Source organism: Pantherophis guttatus, chromosome 7, assembly GCF_059756535.1.
Source record: "Pantherophis guttatus breed Tessera chromosome 7, ASM5975653v1, whole genome shotgun sequence".
NCBI classification, from domain to species: domain Eukaryota; kingdom Metazoa; phylum Chordata; class Lepidosauria; order Squamata; family Colubridae; genus Pantherophis; species Pantherophis guttatus.
In genome coordinates, this window is record NC_142069.1 from 1,599,613 (window position 1) to 1,619,894 (window position 20,282).

At 43.1% G+C, this 20,282-nt stretch overlaps 1 long non-coding RNA gene across 1 annotated transcript; it reads right to left on the reverse strand.

Annotated features, from left to right (window-relative positions):
* Window positions 1-495: 495 nt before the first annotated feature.
* Window positions 496-2,657, reverse strand: LOC132711128 (uncharacterized). Its single transcript, XR_015728829.1, has 2 exons — window positions 2,550-2,657; window positions 496-711 (listed from the first exon to the last, which is right to left on the reverse strand). It is a non-coding gene; the product is annotated as an uncharacterized LOC132711128 (long non-coding RNA).
* Window positions 2,658-20,282: the final 17,625 nt, after the last annotated feature.

Here is a 20,282-nt window from a genome sequence, read left to right on the forward strand (position 1 = left end):
AGGAGTTTCATGAAGTTTATTTCTCTACAAATATCTGCAATCTAGGCAACCATTGAAAAAGCTTGGCTCTAAATCTGTGGGTCCTTTCCCCATCGTAAGGATTACAAATCCAATAACTGTTGAACTTAAATTACCAAAGAACCTTAGAAGGATTCATCCCGTCTCCCATTGTAGTCTGCTTAAATCGGACAAAACCTCCCCTGCCCCCCGCCTGCCTGCAGAGACCCCTTTCCTTCTGAGTCTTTCGGGTTATTTAAGATATTTCAGGAAGCTCTAATTGGTTTGTGTGCCACGGTAATGCCGCATGGTTCTAATGGTCTGTTGGTGGTTTCAGAGATGTTTTTGATGTTGGAGTGCCATATATCTCCCATAGGGAACATTCTCAGTGCTGCCACGATTGGTTCATTTTGGATTTGGTTCAGTTTTTTGGCAATGAGCACCGGGAGTCCTCTCAATGAATGAAAACACACAAGAGAAAAATTCAGAAGCATCATCTGCCCTCGGATTAGAGTTTATTGATTAGTGACACCACATGGAAAAGAAAGTCTGATGCGCAGGCTTCTTCTGTGGGTCAGCAGGCTGATGTTGTAGTAGCCAGGGAGATTCTGGCTTCCAACCTTCAAGGTGCTTCCAGCTACATTCAGTACACAGCCATCTTGCACAGATAGGGCTGTTTCTTCTCACAAAACTGGAGACTCCAATATTTATAGTCTAGAAGAAATCAGATAATTGATTGGACTTTTGTTGCAATTTTATTGTAACAATCTTAGAATTTGTACCTAAGAAAACAGTATTTTGTCACAAAGGATTAACTTTTTTGGATAGGAACATTTAAACATACTTTTGCCATTATAGTTTACAGGTAGTCCTCAACTTACAACCATTCATTTAGTGACCATTCAAAGTTACAACAGCACTGAAAAAAATGGTTTATGACTGGTTTTGACTGTTGCAGTACTCTTATGATCAAGTTAACAAAATTTGGACATGTGACTACTGGCATATATTTATGACTTGCAGTGTCCTGAGGTCATGTGATCCTTTTCGTAACCTTCTGACAAGAAAAGGAAATGGGGAAGCCAGATTTGCTTAACAACCTGAGACAGCTGATGCATCTCACGGGATGGCACTGCTTGGTTTCTATTCCTCTGAGTTCCCTCCCTGCGTTCCTGCCCCCCAGTTACTGATGACAGGCTGTCAGCTTGCAACATGCAGCTTAGCAAAAGGGCAGCCATGACACGAGTGTTGTTGAGATCTTCAGAAAAAGGAGTGAGGAAGGACAATAGGTGGCATTACACCAAGGGCAAAATGAATATGTCCCATTCTGATGATCTTGGAATTGAGATCATCAATGAGCTTCGTTGAGCTTAACTGGGTTCAGCTTCTTTCAAGGCCTCAACACAGGTTTTATGAGTTTCCCTTCTCACACCTAAAAAACAACGCCATCACTTCAGTCGTGATGCTGTTGGGAATATTGAACTCTCCAGGGTCAGGACTTGGAAGAGGGGGTAAAGTAAAAGTAAGCTAGATGATAAAAGTAGGAAAAACGTATCTCTGCATCCCATTGTGGCTGGGTGAGCTTTTTTTGCTCAGTCAATTAAGGTCTTAACTGGATTTGTGCAATAAACTGACCCTCTGGCTAAGTAAAGTTTGCACATCTTCGTAAGCCATGGAAAAAAATTAATCCAGGTCTAAACTAACAAAACTAACCCGTGTCTACCTGGGTCAGTTGGAATGCCAGCAGCTACAATTTGAAGAATATGCAAAGCTCAGTTAGGTATTTTATTAGATTTGGTGCATGTCTATGGGGCTGTGGATTAACATGCTGTCGAAACCCACTTTGGCAGTAAGCTTTTGTTCCACGTTTTGGCCAATTCAGAATTCTGTTGGAATTCCAAAGCCACCAAGCTTTTCAGGAAGTCTTCAGTAATTGATTTGATAGGTGAATGTCTATGGAGATTCTCAATCATCCCGATCACGGTTGTCCCAAAGTTGTGCTTTTTCCAAATGCAACTGGAATTCCATGATGAACTAAAGAAGCTTCTTCAATGAGAAGGGAAACATTATCAAACAGAAGACCAAGAAAGAGCAGTTGCCTTTTGAGGGGGGAAAAACCACCTTTGGGACTATTTGATAAGTGGTTCCCCCTAGCAGCATGGAAGATAGTGATCTTCCTATGTATGATGGAGATGATGGCAAAGGTGTTTGCTTTGGCTACCACCTAACATGATTGCCTTCTACTGCAGGGGTGGAGAATGATAGCCGTGCCTCAGGAATTCTGAGAGTTGAAATCCACAACTCATAAAGGAGACACTATTCCCCACCTCTACTCAACTGGATGGTTGCATACACTCTTTAGAGTCATTAGTGATAGAAATGATCCCTAAGTTTACATAAATTACTAAATAGGATTCATTCAGAAACAAAGCCCACGCAGTCTCTGACTTCATGCATATTGGCTGTGGAGGATTGGAAGGTTGTGCTTTTTCACACATCTGGAGAACATAGGCTTGAGAAGTCTGATATACTAGAACAGAATACCTTCTTACCACTGCCATGTATCTGGACACAATCCCCTTTGTAGGTGGAAGGTTCAGAGGGTGCCCAAGGAACGTACTCCACCACGGCTGCGTCTAACCATCTGAATCGTGTCTGTAGAGAGAGAAAGCAACATCTCCCCAAGTGTTTTTCTGAATTTTGCAGAAATGAGGATATTTCTTCTCAAATGTACTTCTCAACAGCCAAAGGGTCAAATGTAAGAGGAATCAAGTTGTCCTAGGGGACAACAGGTTAAGTATATGCCAGCAGTGCGCTTCAGCTACCAAAAAGGAGCCTGATTTAGCTGAACAGACAGAAGCACTGTAATTTAACACCAGCTGTCTGCAATTAAAGTAAGATCGAATCCCGCCAGGCTCAAGGTTGACTCAGCCTTCCATCCTTTCTAAGGTAGGTAAATTGAGGACCCAGTTTGTGGGGGCAATAAGCTGACTTTGTATAAATATACAAAAGTATGAAGGCTATTGCTTAACGCACTGTAAGCCGCCCTGAGTCTCCAGAGAAGGGCGGCATAAAAATCAAATTAAAAAACAAAAAACAAAAAAAAGGTGATAGACCAAGATAGGCTCAAGATCAGACAAGGTGATAGCATTGCTTAACACTGCACTAGTGAGGCCACACTTAGAATACTTAGAATCCAGTTCTGGCCACCATGATACAAAAAAAATGTTGAGACTCTGAAAAGAGTGCAGAGAAGAGCTAGAAAGATTAGAGGGTGAGAGGCTGAAACATGATGACCGCTTGCAGGAACTGAGTATGTCTATCTAACGAAGAGAAGAATTAGGGGTGATGTGATAGCAGTCTTCCAATATTTGAGGGGCTGCCACAGAGCAGAGGTGACTATTCTTCAAAGCACCTGTAGGTAGGACAAGAAGTAATGGGTGGAAGATTATCAAAAAGTGATCCACCCTAGTGTGAAATTTTCTGACAGAACAATGAATCAGTAGAACAGCTTGCCTCCAGAAGTTGTGTGTACTCCATCGCTGGAGGCTTTAAAAAATAGACTGAACAACCAATTGACTGGGCTTCAACCAATTGATAGGGCTTCTACTTTGAGCAGGAGGTTGTACTAGAAGACCTGAGATCCCTTCTATCCCTAGGGTTCTATATTCTACATTCTGTTCTAAAACATGAGAGAATAAATTCAGGCATGCATACAGAGTTTCAGGAAAACTGAAAAATATAAGTCCAGTCCAGCACAATACCACTGAAAAAGAAACAAGAAATCCAGCATGGTTACACAAATATCTCTCCAATAAACTGAAAGACTAAAAGGACAAGTACAAAAAATGTAAGGAGGGACACACAACTAAGGCAGAATATCAGCAGATAGCCCGAATCTGCAAAGATAAATCCAAGAAACAAAGACTCAAAATGAACAAAGACTTGCAACAAAAGTCAAAGATAATGAAAAAAGTTTCTTTCAACATGTACATAACGGTCGGTTCACCAAAGAGAAGAAGGCAAGGAAGTAACAGGCAGTAGAGAGAAAGCAGAGTAACTTAACTCATTCCTTGCATCAGTCCACACGAAAAGAAACTATAGCCCAACCTACCAAAAACGTAACCATAAAAGGCAGACTAGAAATAAAAATTAAAAAAAACAAAATGGTAATCTTCATGAATATAAATCACTGGGACCTGATGGATTATATCCCAGAGATCTGAAGCTGCTGGCTTATGGTTTTCTCAGAACCATTGTACCAAATCTTTCAAAAATTCTGGAGCACTGGGAAACTACCAGTGGATTGAAAAAGAGCTGATGTGGTTCTCATCTTTGACAAAGGGAAAAAAACAGATCCAAGAAATTACAGATCAATCAGCCTAGCATCAATACCTGGGAAGACACTGGAAAAAATAATAAGAAAACAGATCTCCAAACATTAAGAAACAAATAAAGTTACAACTAGAGGCCAGCATGGGTTTGTTAAAAACCAGTCATGCCAAATCAATCTTATTTTATTCTTTGACTAAATTAGCAGAGCAGCAAAATGCTCTGAACATAGTATACTTAGACTTCAGTAAGGCATTTGACAAAGTAGACCACAACCTACTTCTTGGTAAGCTAGAAAAATGTGGGATAGACAGCATCATCACCATATGGATTTGTATCTGGCTGACAAACGTTACTCAATGAGTAGTCCTTAATGGTACCATATCCACATGGAGGGAAGAAAGCAGTGGTTCCATTTTACGCTCAGTACTTTTCAGTATTTTCATAAATGATTTAGATGAGGGAATAGGAAAACTCATCAATTTTGCAGATGACACTAAGGTGGCAGGAATAACCAACACCCCAGAAGGCAAGCTTAAGATCCAAAAAGATCTTGATAGACTTGAACAATGGGCCTATCCAACAAAATGAATTTTAATGTGGAGAAAAGTAAGGATTTACACCTAGGCAAAAATCCCCCCAAAGGTACAAGTACAAATTAGGCAAAACCCGGCTCAAAAACAGTAATTGTGACAGGGACCATCCTTTAGTCAGACCACACCTGGAATCCAACATTCAGTTTGGGTCACCACATTACAAAAAAAATGCTGAGACTTTGGAAAAGTCTCCAAAGTGCAAAGAAGAGCAACTAAGATGATTAAAGGCCTGGAAATAAAAATATATGAAGCTTTCAGGAATTGGGCATGATCAGCCTAGAGAAAAGAAGGAATAGGGATGACATGATACCAGTATTTGAGGGGCTGCCACAAAGAAGATTGGGCCAACCTATTCTGCAAAGCACCTGAAGGCAGGACAAGAAGCACCAGATGGAAACTAATCAAAGAAAGAAGCAACCTGGAATTAAGGAGAAACTTCCTAACAGTGAGACAAATAAGTAGTGGAACGGATTGCCTACAAAGTTGTGGGTGCTCCATCACTGGAGGTTTTTAAGGAGAGACTGGAAAATCATTTGACTAAAATGGTATAGGGTCTCCTTCTTGAACAGGGGTTTAGACTAGAAGACCTCCAAGGTCCCAAGGGTGTTATTCTTTTAAGTATGGTAGCCATTGGTTTTTGGAGCTTGGTAGGTAATGAAGAAAGTTAGCAGCCAACCCATCTAGCAGTAACCAAAAGGACACTATTGCTCAGATCTGAATAAACGTGTCTGTTCTGCCCCAGCTACAGACCCCTGAGCAATAGTGTCCTTTTGGTACTCTCACAAGGCTGGCTAGGAACCACGTAGAATAAGTAAGGAAACACAAGCTGATTGCTCTTTTGGAGCAGTGTCATTTAGAGAGAATTGGGTTCTGTCCCTTTGTCCATTCCGAGCTCAATCTAGACAGCATGTGTAACATAGCCAAGATCAACTTCTTACGATCCCAAAGTTGCACAGAGATCCAAAACTGAATGTGTTGAAGGCTCTCCAAGGATCCCCCCATATACTAGGATTGCTATCATGCTCTTGTCAAGTTCTGGGGAATTGTGCCGTGATGTAAATCCAGTGACAGATTGGCTTATTCTTGTCACCTCCTCTCCCCCCCACCCCCAGAGCTTTTCATTGTCTTCAGAGATACCACTCCCTTCCCTCCCTGTGACTAATACAACTTATACACACCTTCCCCTTTGGGATTTTGTACAATCCAATCCAGATTTTAAATAACTTTTCGTAACCGGTGAGTAGAGCAGAAGAGATAGTATCCATTTCCCGTTTGCTAAGGATGGAGGCAAGGTGGGCATGTTTGCCATGTGAACTGCATTCTGTCTGGGAGACACCAAGCAGACACAGGTTAGGGCTTCCTGCTTTAGATGCTGACCCTGTCCTTTAGAGCAGGGGTCTTCAAACCTGGCCACTTTAAGACTTGTGGATATATATCAGTTATGCTGGCAAAGATAATCCATACCAGAACTGAGGACTTCAAGGTTGCCCCAATTAGCACATTCCTTCTTTGTTTCTATTTTGAAAACCTGCTCCCATTCCTCCAAGAATTTGTTTCCCTCACAGTAGAAGCTTTGTCTGGCAACATCCTTTCTTTGCTGTGCCCCTATGATGTTACTTTCATTGCTCCTCGGTCCTACCATTAGACAACCCTAAGCTATGCTTTTCTATACTGAGGTTTAACTATGTGAGGGATCCTTGGTGCTCTCTGAGCTTGGTGCCGATGATATTATCTAGTTTGAGCGATGAAACATCTGCAGGAAATAGCCAAGCTCAGAGTGCCCGCCCCGAAACGGCCAGCCGTGAGTGAGCTGTCCTGGGGCCATTCGGGGAGGGGAGGATTCACCACCATGTGAGCCATCTCTCTCTCTCTCTCTCTCTCTCTCTCTCTCTCTCTCTCTCTCTCTCTCTCTCTCTCTCTCTCTCTCTCTCTCTCTCTCTCTCTCTCTCATAGCGTCAGGGCTCAGAACCACTACTATCTGTTCAGGAGGACGTAGTGAGGGATGTTGGTCAGGGAGAGGGCCCTGCAGCAGAGTGGTGGAAAAGCTCCTCGGCGGATGCAGACTCAAGGCCCCAACTGTTCTCTTGGATGCACGGCTGTCTTTGGAAGATCATATGACGGCCGTGGCCAGGGAAGCTTTTTATCCGGTTCGCCTGATATGGCAGTTGCGTCCCTTTCTGGACCGGGCTGCCTTGCACACGGTCACTCATGCCCTCGTCACCTCCCATCTGGACTATTGTAACACTCTCTACATGGGGCTACCCTTGAAGAGCACTCGGAGGCTCCAACTGGTCCAGAATGCGGCCGTGTATGTGATTATGGGGGCGACACGTCACACCCATGTAACACCTCTCCTGCGCGAGCTGCACTGGCTCCCGGGTGCGATTCAAAGTGTTGGTTACCACCTTTAAAGCGCTCCATGGCTTAGGACCTGGGTATATACAAGATTGCCTTCTGCCACCAATAGCCTCCCACCGGCCAATACGCTCCCACAGAGGGGACTCCTCAGGGTTCCGTCGGCCAAACTATGTCGACTGGTGACACCCAGGGGGAGACCCTTCTCTGTGGGGGCACCTGCCCTCTGGAATGAGCTGCCCCTAGAGGTGCGTATGATCCCTGACCTGCGTACCTTCCGCTGCGCCCTTAAGACTCTTTTGTTCCACAGGCCGGGCTGGCTTAATATGAATTTTAAATCGGGTGTTTGTTAGCTTTTAACTTTGTGAGCCAAATTTTATACATTCGTTTTAAATTGTTTTTAAATTTTGTGAGTTTATATGTGTTTTAATATGGCTGTACACCGCCCTGAGTCCCTTGGGGAGAAGGGCGATATAGAAGTAAGTAAGTAACTAAGTAAGTAAGTAAATATATAAATATATATTTATATATAAATATATAAAGAAGAACTTAGCCAGAGGATTTATTCAGCCAGCCAGGTCTTGAATTGTGGCACCCCTACTGCTTAGAGAAAAGGACCAGGGGGCGGGGGATGTTTGCAATTGTGCATAGACTTCCGTGAGATTAATGGGGTGTCCATTGAGAACATGTACCCCCTCCCTCCTATGAAAGACATGCTAGCTTGTTTGGCCGAGGGATGTATCTTTACCAAGCTGGATCACAGGAAGGCATATTATTGGATACAGATCAGGGATGTGTGGAAGACCGCATTTAATTGCCCATTGGGTAGTTATCAGTTCAGAGTAATGCCCTTCTGACTGCAAGGGGCACCAGCAGTTTTCATGCAATTGATAAATGAGGATTTCTTTCACCTCATAATGATGTTTCCCCCCCCCCCCACGTCAACGGGGGGGAGGAGGAGGGGTTCCCTATAACATGGATTTCCTGAGTGGACGTAGCAGGCTACTGTGGAACTCCAGATGTGTCCTCCCCAATAAAGGCGGGAGCTGTAGCTTAACAGCGACAGGTGTATGATTTTTACTATTGGAAACAGTCTGATGTATTTGGGTGCGAGTTTTTTGTAGGGCACTTTCAGATTCAGGTACTTGGTGGATAGGTTTACTTTTTGGCCAACATGAAAGGAGGTTTGTGGTCGTCTCTTTTTGTCGGCTTGGGATTTGTATTTTCCCCTCGCTTTCCACATGGCCTCCCTGACTTTCCCCACATGTTACATACATGATACCCATTCCTGTAGCCCTACACCCTCTGGCTTTTGTTGGGAGCACTCAGGTATAGATATGAATTCAGTCCCGGAAAGGGGTGAATCTGGTACTACTATGGATGGCATTGTTATACACCACTTCGGCGAAGGGGAGCAAGTCCGCCCAGTCTGTTTGCTGGGATTTAACATAGCACCGGATGTATTGCTCCACCATTGCATTTGTCCTTTCAGCTGCTCCATTGGTAGCCTGGGGGAACGCTGAGCTCAGAACCTGTGATGACCCTATTATGGCCAGGAATTTATGCCAAAACTTGGCAGTAAATTGAACCCCCCGGTCAGACCCAATGCTTTGTGGTACCCCGTATAATCAATAAATATGTGCAATGAAAAGCTTAGCCAATTTCCTGGCTGAAGGCAACCCTGAAGAAGCCACAAAATGGGCCTGTTTTGAGGAAAGGTCGATGACCATCCAGATCACCGTGTTTCCCTGACTGGCCGGTAAGCCCACAATGAAGTCCATGGCTATCTCCTCCCACAGTCTAAGAGGAGACGCCACGGGTTTTAGGAGTCCGGCAGGTTTGCCTGGCTGTTTCTTCATTGTGGCACAGGTCATGCAACTGCGCACATATTCTTTGACGTCCTTCTTGAGTCTGGGTCACCAGAACTGATGGTTGGTCAAATGTAATGTTTTGAGAAAACCAAAGTGGCCGGCCACTCAGACATCATGACACTGTTGCATCACCTCCATCTGTAGACTTTTGGGTACATAGACCTTGGTTCCTTTCCAGGCCAACCCAGCCCTGCAACTGAGGGTTTTTTGATTGGCCTGGAACCACTCATCCGTCACAAGGGCTTTCTGAATGTCTTTAGTTATCTCGGTTGTATGAGGTTTTGACTGAGCGGTGACCCCCACCTGTTGTATTCGACTACCCTCAGGCAGTGAAGCTGGAATTATGGCCTGCACTACCTCCTCATGGTCGCTGGCATATTATGGCATACACGATAAGGCATCAGCCAGGAAATTTCTTCCACCAGGGATATATTTCAGCCGAAAGTTAAAAGCATCTGAAATATAATGCCCATCTGACCTGCTTAGGTGAGAGTTTACATGGGGTTTGGAGAGCCTCCAGATTTTTATGATCCGTTCTGACCTCGAATGGTAAGCTACCCCCCTCCAAAAGATGTCTCCATCTCAGCAACGGCCACCGTACCACAAAGGCCTCCTTCTCCCATACAGCCCATTTGCATTCAGTCTCATTCAACTTGCGGGAGGTATATGCACATGGTTGCAGATATCCCTCCTCATTTGCTTGCAAGAGAACCGCCGCCACTGCTACATCACTGGCATCTGCCTGCACCATGAATGGCTTACTGGAATCGGCTCTCTTGCAAACAACGCTTTCAGGTTGCTGACAAGCCAATGTCCACTGTACCGGGTGACCTGGGTGCAGCTTTTGGATTAATTGTTTGGTTCTCAAAACATCTGTTAATAGAAGAGCCACACTAGCAAGGACGGGATGAACTGTCGGTAAAAGTTCACAAACCCCAAAAAGCTTTGCAGTTGTTTTCGTGTCCTTGGGGCTTGCCAGTCCAAAACTGCCTTTACTTTCGCGGGGTCCATCTCTACACCCGTTGGAGAAATGTGGAATTCCAAATAGTCTAACTACGACTTATGGAAGTGTTAGCCGCTAAACTTTACATCAAATTGTCGAAATGTGGAACTCACATTTCGACAATTTGATGTAGAGTTTAGCGGCTAACAGTTTGTTTAGGACCTGGCATACTAAGATGACATGTTTTTCCATGGTTTTGGTGTAAATCAAAATGTCATTCAGGTAAATAAGCACACCGTTGTATAAATGGTCCTGTAAAACTTCATTGATAAGTTGTATGAATACAGCAGATGCTTCTTGTAGGCTGAATGGCATCACCCTGAATTGATAACTTCCCAGCAGGCAGTTGAACGCCGTCTTCTACTCATCGCCATGCCTGATTCGGATCCTGTTATATGCCTCTTGGAGATCCAACTTTTTATAGACCCTACCCTCTCAAGCAGACCAGCATCTCCTTCATGAATGGAAGGAAATATATATGCTCCACACATGCTGTGTTGATCCCCGTAAAATCAATGTACAGATGCAGCCCTCCATCCTTCTTTTCCCTGAAAAGAACCAGAGCCGCTACCCTACACCTAGCCAGCCCTTGTTCCTCCCCAACCTCCTCACTGTCCGACTTTGTTGCCAGCTCCACAGGCCACCAGTGGACCACAACATTCTTTTTTATCACCTCCATTAGTTCCTGGGGGGTCATTGAATACATTTTTGATTTTGGTAGGGCTGCCCCTGGTAGGATTTCGATAACACAATCAGTAGCATGGTGGGGCGGTCAGTTGTCACCTCGCTTATGTCATCATACATCTCAGGGAGCCTGACCAGCTTCATGGGGTACTTAACTGCTGGTTGGGTGCTCCCTACCGCCTCAGGGTGTTGCTCATGTGGGGGCGAGTCAGGTCCTACCCCTATTCTCAGATGTCTACAACCCCCTCCCCACGAGATTGTCAGACCCCACTTATCGAGCAGGCTAGACCCAGCACAATTTTTTCCGTGATCCTGGGAACAACTACACAATGGATACATTCCTGGTGTGGCCCTATTTCCAAGGTTAGCAGTTCTGTGACGTGGGTCACTGGTTGGCCTCCTAACAAAGGCCCATCAGACTGATCAGCTGAACATACTCCTAGGCATTGCCAGGTCAATAAGTGAATTCTCTGGCCCTGAGCTACGGCGCGGCAGGACTGATACGCAGTCCCCAAGCCCTATTCCCTATTCATCAACGCAGTGACAGTGGAGGTGAAACTCCCTCGGTGTTCCATAGTAGCTTGCTGCGGCCTGTGAGGACCTCCAGTATATGGGGGGCCTCAGGGCAGGCACCTTGCCCTGTTCAGGTAGGCAGGGGAGCTCCACTATAAAGTCAAACAAATCCTAGACTGCCATATACACAGGGGGGCACTACAGTATCTAGTATCATGGAAAGGGTATCCCCTGTCGGAGGCCTCATGGGTAAGGAGCAGGGATGTAAGGGCTCCTCGACTAGTTAAAAGGTTCCACCATAAGAATCTGCGCAAACCAGGTGCAGAGAGTACCATGAGCCCAATAACCAACTAACCAACTTTTGCCTTCTAGATGTCTCCATGGTAGGAGGGGGCTGCATATCAGCCCCAAATTGGCCAGCCGCGAGTGAGCTGACCCAGGGCTGTCATTAGGGAGGGGAGAATCCACCATCGCCACGTGAGCCATCAGCTGAGAGACAGAATGGCTGAGCACCAGGTGAACGCCAGGCCACTGCTTCATTGGGCTAGGCACTGCTGAGAATGGCCCTGGACCTGCAGTCAGCTGGGAAGCGGATAGCCGGCAATCAGCTGGGAAGCGGAGACCAGCCGAAACAGCTGAGCATCGGCATCTGGAAGCCATGGGTGCACACATGAACCTTCTGTTGGGCTAAATGTGGGCAGACACCAGGGGGTGGGGATGCCACAGGGTGGGATAAACACACATACTTAAGAGGGAAGGACTAAACTGCAGTTAGCAGTGACTTTGTTTTGCTGCTTTGCTGGTTGGTCACTTTGTGCCGGGTTTCACGCTTTCAAGGATAAATGCTTCAAACTGAACTGTGTTGTCTGAGGTTTCTGGATGCTGAACTATGGAAAATGACACAGAGAGCTCTAAGGACCCCTGGTTTCAACCATGATCGTATTGTTGTGGCCAGCAAATTGCCTTTTTTTTTTACCATAATCTTTGGACAACTCTGCTCACTCCTCCCTCCCTCCCTCCCTTCCTTCCATCTTCCCTCCCTCCCTTCCCACAGGGAAGCATTATGCTCAGAAAGCAATCCAATAGGCTGAGCTGGAACTGGACATCCAAACATGGAGGTGGATGGGGCTCCTCTTACCTCTGCATTGTTCCAGGTCAGTTTATTCTCGAAAAATCCGTAGCAATGCTGCTCATAAAGAAACCAGTTCAGGGGACAAGATACTGCTTCCAGGCCTGTTGGTGGAAAGAGAAGGCGTTGTCAAAGAGGAGGAGATGGGGGTCACCCACCCTGAGCCCATAGATTCAAACTGAGAAGAGGGGGAGGAGAAGGGACTTGAAAAAGGGGAAGAAAAGAGACACCCTAGAAATAAGGGCAGGACGGTGCCCAGCTGGAGGGAAGCCAGGACCTGGATGGGGTGCAAAGTACGGCGAGAGGCTGGGAAGACAGGTAGGGGCAGCCTCCCCTCAAGTAACAGGGTCAGAAGAAGAAAACAAAAGAGCAACTCAACAAGGACCGATATCTGGACCAATTGGCTGGAAAGGGTCTCAGGACACCCTTTGCTTAAATACCAACGGATGGATGGGTGGATTTTCTGCTCTTCGGTTTCACAAATTCCTTGACCCATTGTTTACTAATTCATTGTTGGTCTGCTATTAATCTTGGTTAATCTTTGTTTACCTGTTGTTGATTGCTGGCAAGGGGGTATTTGAGGTTTTTGGTCTCCTTTTTGGCTTTCTGATTGTCTCTCTTGAATGGTGTGTAAATGTTGTTTGTGCTTAGCTGAATGTTGGTGCCCAAACCCTTTGGTTAATTTGGGGTTCCTATAACCTACATAATGTCACAACACATATCTGCCAGAATATGGCTTTGATTGCATGGTTGGGCCCACATTCTGGCTCTGACTCTCATTCCTGTGAACCCCATAATTTGTCCAGGGTGAATAACATTGCCTCTAGAGCTTTTCCTGACCTTCGTCATCTCAATACTTGAAGATCTGAGGAGAGAGCTTAGCTTACATTCCGTTTTGTGATGGCAATCTTTATATTTTCCTGCCATGACGGGGCATTTTCTCCCCAATTTGTATGGCTGGAACTACAACCATTTTTTGAGTTGTCCATCAGAGAATCCTAGGGCTGGAAGGGACGTCGGAGGTTTTCTAGTTCAATCTTGTGTTCAAGGCAGGACACTTCATAGCATCCCAGTCAAATGGAAAACCTCCAGTGATGAAGCATCCACAACTCCGGGAGGCAAGCTATTCATTGATTAATTTTTCTCGCTGTCAAGATAGGAAACTTATTATTTCCATGCTGGATCTTCCTTTAATGAGTTTCCACCCATTGGTTCTTGTCCTGCTTTTCTATGCTTTGGAAACTAAGTCAACTTCCTCTTCTCTGTGACAGCCCTTAAAGTACTGGAATCCTGCTATCATGTCACTCCTAGTCCTCCTCTTTGCTAGACTAGACATATCTAGTTCCCTTAGCCTCATACACTTTAGCCTCCAGACCTCATACCATCTATGTGGCTCTTCTCTTTCTAGAAATGCTTCAACATTTTTTTGCATCAACAAAGACCTACCTTGTATGAAGAAAGAGGCCACCAGGAAGCCCAAAAAGGGCACACAAAAAGAGGCGAACCCCATCTGGAAGGTAAAAGAAACAGCAAACTAAATCAAGGAGCTGCTGTTACCAGATGTATTGATGTCCTCCAGCTGTGTTGATTTCAGAAGGAGATTGGATAAATTCAGGGAGGAGGATGGGATCTCATCAACTCCTAGTCTTTCTGGCTGTTTATCACCTCCTGACTCAAGACTGTTGGACGAGCAGGCACAGAAACAGCCAGGGAAGTGATTGAAGCCTAGGAAACGGCCCGCTCCTCAGTCAACAAGAGTGCTGATTTACCACCACTTGCTCAAATACTTGGGAGGCGAGGGCTTGGCAGCACAAACTTCAGCTAACGACTTAATAGCCAGCCATCAATACCCCAATCAACATCTAACAAGCCACATACAATATGCACCATATAAATACCACAAACAGAACAACCCAAAGCCCACCCTCTGCTAGAGAGAAGTTCCCTGAAGATGGGCTCCAGCACAAGTCCAAAAGCTCAGAAGGCAAAACATCTGTTCCCGGTGACTGACCCAAATTAGTTCCCTCAACATTCTCCTGGAACACATAGATTCACCTTCATTGGAATATGAATAAATTACAGTAGCATCCTTAACTGTCCAACAGCTTGCCACCCTCTTCTTGCTACTGAATTGCCTAAAGACTCCTGGGTTGACCTCTGTGGGACATAGAATGGTGGCCTGGATGGACTCCACTCTGTCCTTCCATCTTTCTGTTTTTAGATAATGAAAAAGAAATCTAGAGGTCCTTGAGGAACAGTTTTTCCTTTCGTTGGCCTTTTGGTAAATTGCAGAAACATAAAAAGCCACACATGAGGAGAACTTCATGAGAACCTGAACAAGTCAATCCCCCACCTGTAATACCTTGACTGGCACTGGTTTAGCTGCCTTTAAAAAAAGGAACCTGTGGTTAGCATCTCGTTATTAAATGCTTTGGACCAGCCAGACGTGTCCCCTCTATCAATCGGTGGCTCCCCCCTGACGTATCCTAGAGGCTGCTTTCGGATGGAGGCTGCTTACAGGTCAGTCTTTGAATGCTGTCAGGAGAATTGTGACCTTTTGCTCCTTCTGGGTACAATGCTGGTTCTTTCTGAACGATTTATTTATGAGTGTGTTTCGGAGTTGTGTGTAATTGTGGCAAACAGGCACTACAAGGACAAATATCTACTGAAGCCAGAAGCACATCAAGATCATTTTTTATGTGGAAATGCCATGGCTGAGCAGTGATCCAGGCAATGGGAAATACATGCTGGAAAGAGAAAAACATGCACCAGCAGATCCCAAAGAGTTGACAAAAATCTTCTTGAGAGCAAGATAGACATCTAGGAGGAGTGTTTTAGTCTATGGTAGGAAAAGGAGGCTGGTGTGAGGAAAGGACAAACTTTGTGCAGACATGTTAATGGACAGGAGGTTGATATAACATCATGGAGAAAGCCAGATCAGCGCATTTTAAACCCCCTCTATGACAGACCCAAAGTGACCATTTTGGAAAAAGGAGACTTTGAAACAAAGAATCCTAGAACTGGAAGGGACACTGGAGGTCTTCTAGTCCAACCCTATTCTCAAGTGCAGACCAGAGGTGGGTTTCAGCAGGTTCTGACTAGTTCCGGAGAACCGGTAGTGGAAATTTGGAGTAGTTCGGAGAACCAGTAGTAAAAATTCTGACTGACCCAGCCCCCGTCTACTCTCTGCCTCCCAAGTCCCAAGTCTCAATCATCTTTATGATACCGCATCAGCCTTCGAACCTGTGTCGTCCCAAGGCATTGGGATGGGGACTCCCAGCATTCCTAGCCGCAGGGAGAAAGGATGGGAAATATGGGGGTGCAGTCCCAATGCACATCACGAGCATCTTGTTAGGACAGACTGTCCCAAATCACAGCAATATCTCCTCTTCAGTTCATTGCTGATCAATTGACCAAGAATATCAGCCATTATATCTATGACTTGTCTTGTTCAGTAGTTTTATTTCAGGAAGAAATAACTCCATGATTCAGCCGGCAGAAGGAAGCCTCCAATCTTTTGTACTGTGGTATGAATTTCCTAAAGAAATTAGTTTCATCTGAATGAACTTCATGTCTTCAGCATCTTTACTGCTCAAATGCTTTCGTCTCACTTTGGAAGGGCACTTTTGATCACTGGTTGTCGAGCTGCTTTTTTAATAGAATAACAGAGTTGAGAGGGACCTTGGAGGGCTTCTAGCCCAACCCTCTGCTGAAGCAGCAGACACTGTGCCATTTCAGACAAACGGTTGTCCCATCTGTTCTTGAAAACCTCCAGTGATACAGCACCCACAACTTCTGGATACAAGTTGTTCCGCTGGTTAATTGCTGTCACTGTCAGGAAATTTCTCCTTAGTTCTAGGTTGGATGTCTTTTTGATAAGTTTCCATCCATTGCTTTTTGTCCTGCCTTCCGATGCTTTGTAGAATAGTCTGACCCCCCTCTTGTTGTAACACTGCTATGGTGTAGCCCCTAGTCCTTCTTTTCACTAGACTAGCCATGCCCAATTCAGCCTCCAGTCCTCTAACCATCTTTGTTACTCTTCTGTGCTCCCTTTCACGACTCTCCAAGAGTCCTGCCTGTTTCCTGATCCTTGGAAAAGTTCCTTTGGAAAGAAGCCGCCAAAGATTTGATGGGCTCCATCCCTATTTTCTCCTTCAGACGTTTCGTTAAGAGAGAAAATGTTGTCTCTTCCAGGAGGGCATCAGCCACCAATTTTCTGGCTGGAGTTAAATAAGACAAAACTAAAGTCAGCAACACATGGAACACTTAATGGGCTGATTTCAGTACAGACTGTGATTTTTTTAAATTGCTTTTTAAAATTCCTTGGCTATAGTCCCTTTCACATTTTGATTTTCTTATTTTGTGGGTTTGAATTTGTAATTTTTGACATGTAAAATTAATTAATTAATTAATTAATTTTTGACAAGTAAAATTAATTACCGTAATTACCGTCATTAATTTTACGTGTCAAAAATTACGAATTAATTAATGAAATGGATGAATGAACAAATAAATTCCTTGCCCATCGTCCCTGTCACGTTTTGATTTTCTTAATTTTGTGGGTTTGAATTCGTAAAATTTTGTTTGACGAAGCCAGCAAGGAGAGAGAAAAAATTCTCTCCCCCCTGAGGTAAAAAAATACCTAGTCAGGGCTGAGAGTCCCTTTTCTCTGACCCTAAATTACCCTGTATTCATAATCATCTTTACACTTATGTCTGTTATCTTATAGGTGATAAATAGATCGATAGATAGATAGATAGTATTAATTAGAATAGATAACTAGATAGGATTAATTAGAATAGATAGATAGATAGTTGTGCAGAAAATGGAGGACGTGGGGTCTTGGCAGGCTTTTTAGCTGTCCGTTTCACTGCCTGTAGAGGGCAGTCTACAGTCTAGCGCTTTTTAAGTCCTAGCTGGGCTCTACAGGCAGTGAAACAGACAGCTAAAAAGCCTGCCAAGACCCCGCGTCCTCCATTTTCTGGCGCGAGTCTTTTTACCTCAGAGGAGGGAGAGATTTCTCTCTCTCTGTCTCCTTTTCCATCTGCAGGTAAGCGGTTTTAAAAGGGGTTAAAATAAAAAACTGCCTGACTGTAGCTTCATTGCTTGCATCCTTACGATTCATATTGATATTGGTTGTTTCCTGATTGCTTATTTGTACCCTTAAAATGTATTTTATTCTCCTCATGTACACTGATTTTAATTTTTTTAATTCATTAAAATACACAAATACTTAATGAGCAGTGTATTGTCTGGATCCATTTGTTCATACAAAGTATTAATATATACTGAGAGTAATAATTATAATAATAAAAACAACCATAATTAAAATACTACTAATTGCTTATTTATGATAAAATTCTTACATCATTTACTATGCAATAATGATAATACTGCTAATAAAAATAATGATAATAACAATAACTAATACTAATACTAATGTTTGCTTATATATATATAAAATACAATTTCTTACTGTATATTATATAATATTTTTATATATTTCTTTTCTTATAGATATATTATTAATCTTTCATCTTTTAGTTTCCACCGCTTTTATCCAACCATTGATAGAACATAAAGAGCGGTCAGGGTTGATCTCCTCTAGGATTGACCGGTTGGATCGCCTTGCAGTCCAAGGGACTCGCAGGAGTCTTCTCCAGCACCAGAGTTCAAAGGCCTCCATTCTTTGGCTCTCAGCCTTTCTTATGGTCCAGCTTTCACAGCCATACATTGCAACTGGGAAAACCAGAGCCTGGACTATACACACTTCTGTTGGCAGGGTGATGTCTCTGCTTTTTAGTATGCTGTCTAGATTTGCCGTAGCTTTCCACCTCAGGAGCATTTGTTTGTTTGTTTGTTTATTTATTTAAATTTATTTATTTAAATAAATTCAAATAAATTTAAATAAATAAATAAATAAATAAATTTTTATACCGCCCTTCTCCCAAGGGACTCAGGATGGTGCACAGCCACAATAAAACACATATATCCATAAAATTTAAAAACAGTTTAAAACATATTAAATAATTTGGCCCTTATATTAAAAAAAACTGAAAAGAACAACAACCTCAAAAACTAAAATTTCTTTTAATTTCTTGGCTGCAGTCCCCATCTGCACTCCTCTTGGAGCCTGTCTGTCACTATCTCCATTTCTTTCCCTTCTATTTTCCAGGAATTCAGAAAAGAATTGAGAAAAGAAAATTCTTTTCTTATATATATATTATTAATCTTTCATCTTCCATTTCCCACTGCTTTTATCCAGGGATGAAATCCAATTTTTTTTACTACTGGTTCTGTGGGCGTGGCTTGGTGGGTGTGGCAGGGGTAGGATACTGCAAAATCCCCATTCCCTCCCAACTCTGGGGAAACTACTCAAAATTTCTGCTACCGGTTCTCCAGAACCTGTCAGAACCTGCTGGATTTCATCCCTGTTTTTATTCAGCCATTGATAGAATATATCCCATGTTGAAAAGTATTCTGTTTTTTCCTTATCTTTTATATTTAACGTTAATCTATCCATCTCTGCATAGTCTAATATTTTTCTAATTATATTTTCATCTGTAGGTATGTCTTCATTTTCCCAAGTTGAATGCAAATACAATTCTCGCTGCCATTGACACATGTATTATTAAATATGTAGTCCCTTTGTTATAATTTTCTGGTAATATACCTAACAGAAATATTTCTGGTTTTAAATCTATGTGTTGTTTTATCATTTTCTCTAACCGTGTATGTATTCTCGTGCAGAATTTTTTTGCTTTTGAATAAGTCCACCACATGTGGTAATAGGAACCTGATATTTGGTTACATTTCCAACATTTTGCGGACATATTTTTAAACATCTTCGCTAGTCTTGCTGGTGGCAAATGCTACCTATAAAATTTTATAGAAAGTTTCCTTATAGGTAGTTGCCATTGTTAATTGTTAATAATATATATATTCTTTCATCCATATAGGTTATTTCAATATCTAATTCAGTCATATCTATCATAACAAATTAGTATAAAAAACTTCCAAACATTTTACTTCTCAGTAGTCCTATTTCCCAGCATTTCTCTTCCTTTCCAGCCAATAGTAAAAATTTGTTCCAGATTTCATAATACTCTGATTCATCCTTATCTTTAAGTTCCAGGGTCAGTCTGTTCATTTCCGCACAAAATAATATTTTGGCTAACACTTCTTCTGTGGGAGTCTCTTTGTTTTTTCATTTTTGTGCAAAAGCTAATCTTGCTGCTGTTAGAATATGTAACATTAGGTAAATTGTGGTCTTATTGTATATGCCCTCGATAATACTTAGCAGAAAGAATTCTGGTTTTGCTTTAATATTTTGCATTAGTATCTCCTCTATCTATTGTCTATCAATTGCCAAAATTTTGTGGCTTTTGGGCATTCCCACTACATGTGGTAAAAGGTTTCTGCCACTACCTCACACTTCCAGCACCTCGATGAATGTTTTTTGCGTATTTTTGCTAATCATGTGGGTGGGAGATGCCACCTATAAAACATCTGATATAAATTTTCTTTGTATGTAGTAGCTAAGGTAATTTTTATGTTTCTCTCCCAAAGATCCTGCCACTTATCTAAGTCAATACTATAGACGAAATATTTGCTCCAAATTAACATTGTTTCTTTTACCTGCTCTTCTAGCATATCTTGTTCTAATAGATAATGATATATTTTCCTGATATTTGTTTTCAAGCCATGAGGGTTTATGTTTATGAGGGTTTCACAATTTCTCCCGTTCTTGTAGTGCACAACTCCTTATCTGACATGCTATCTTTGGACTGTCATCACTGACT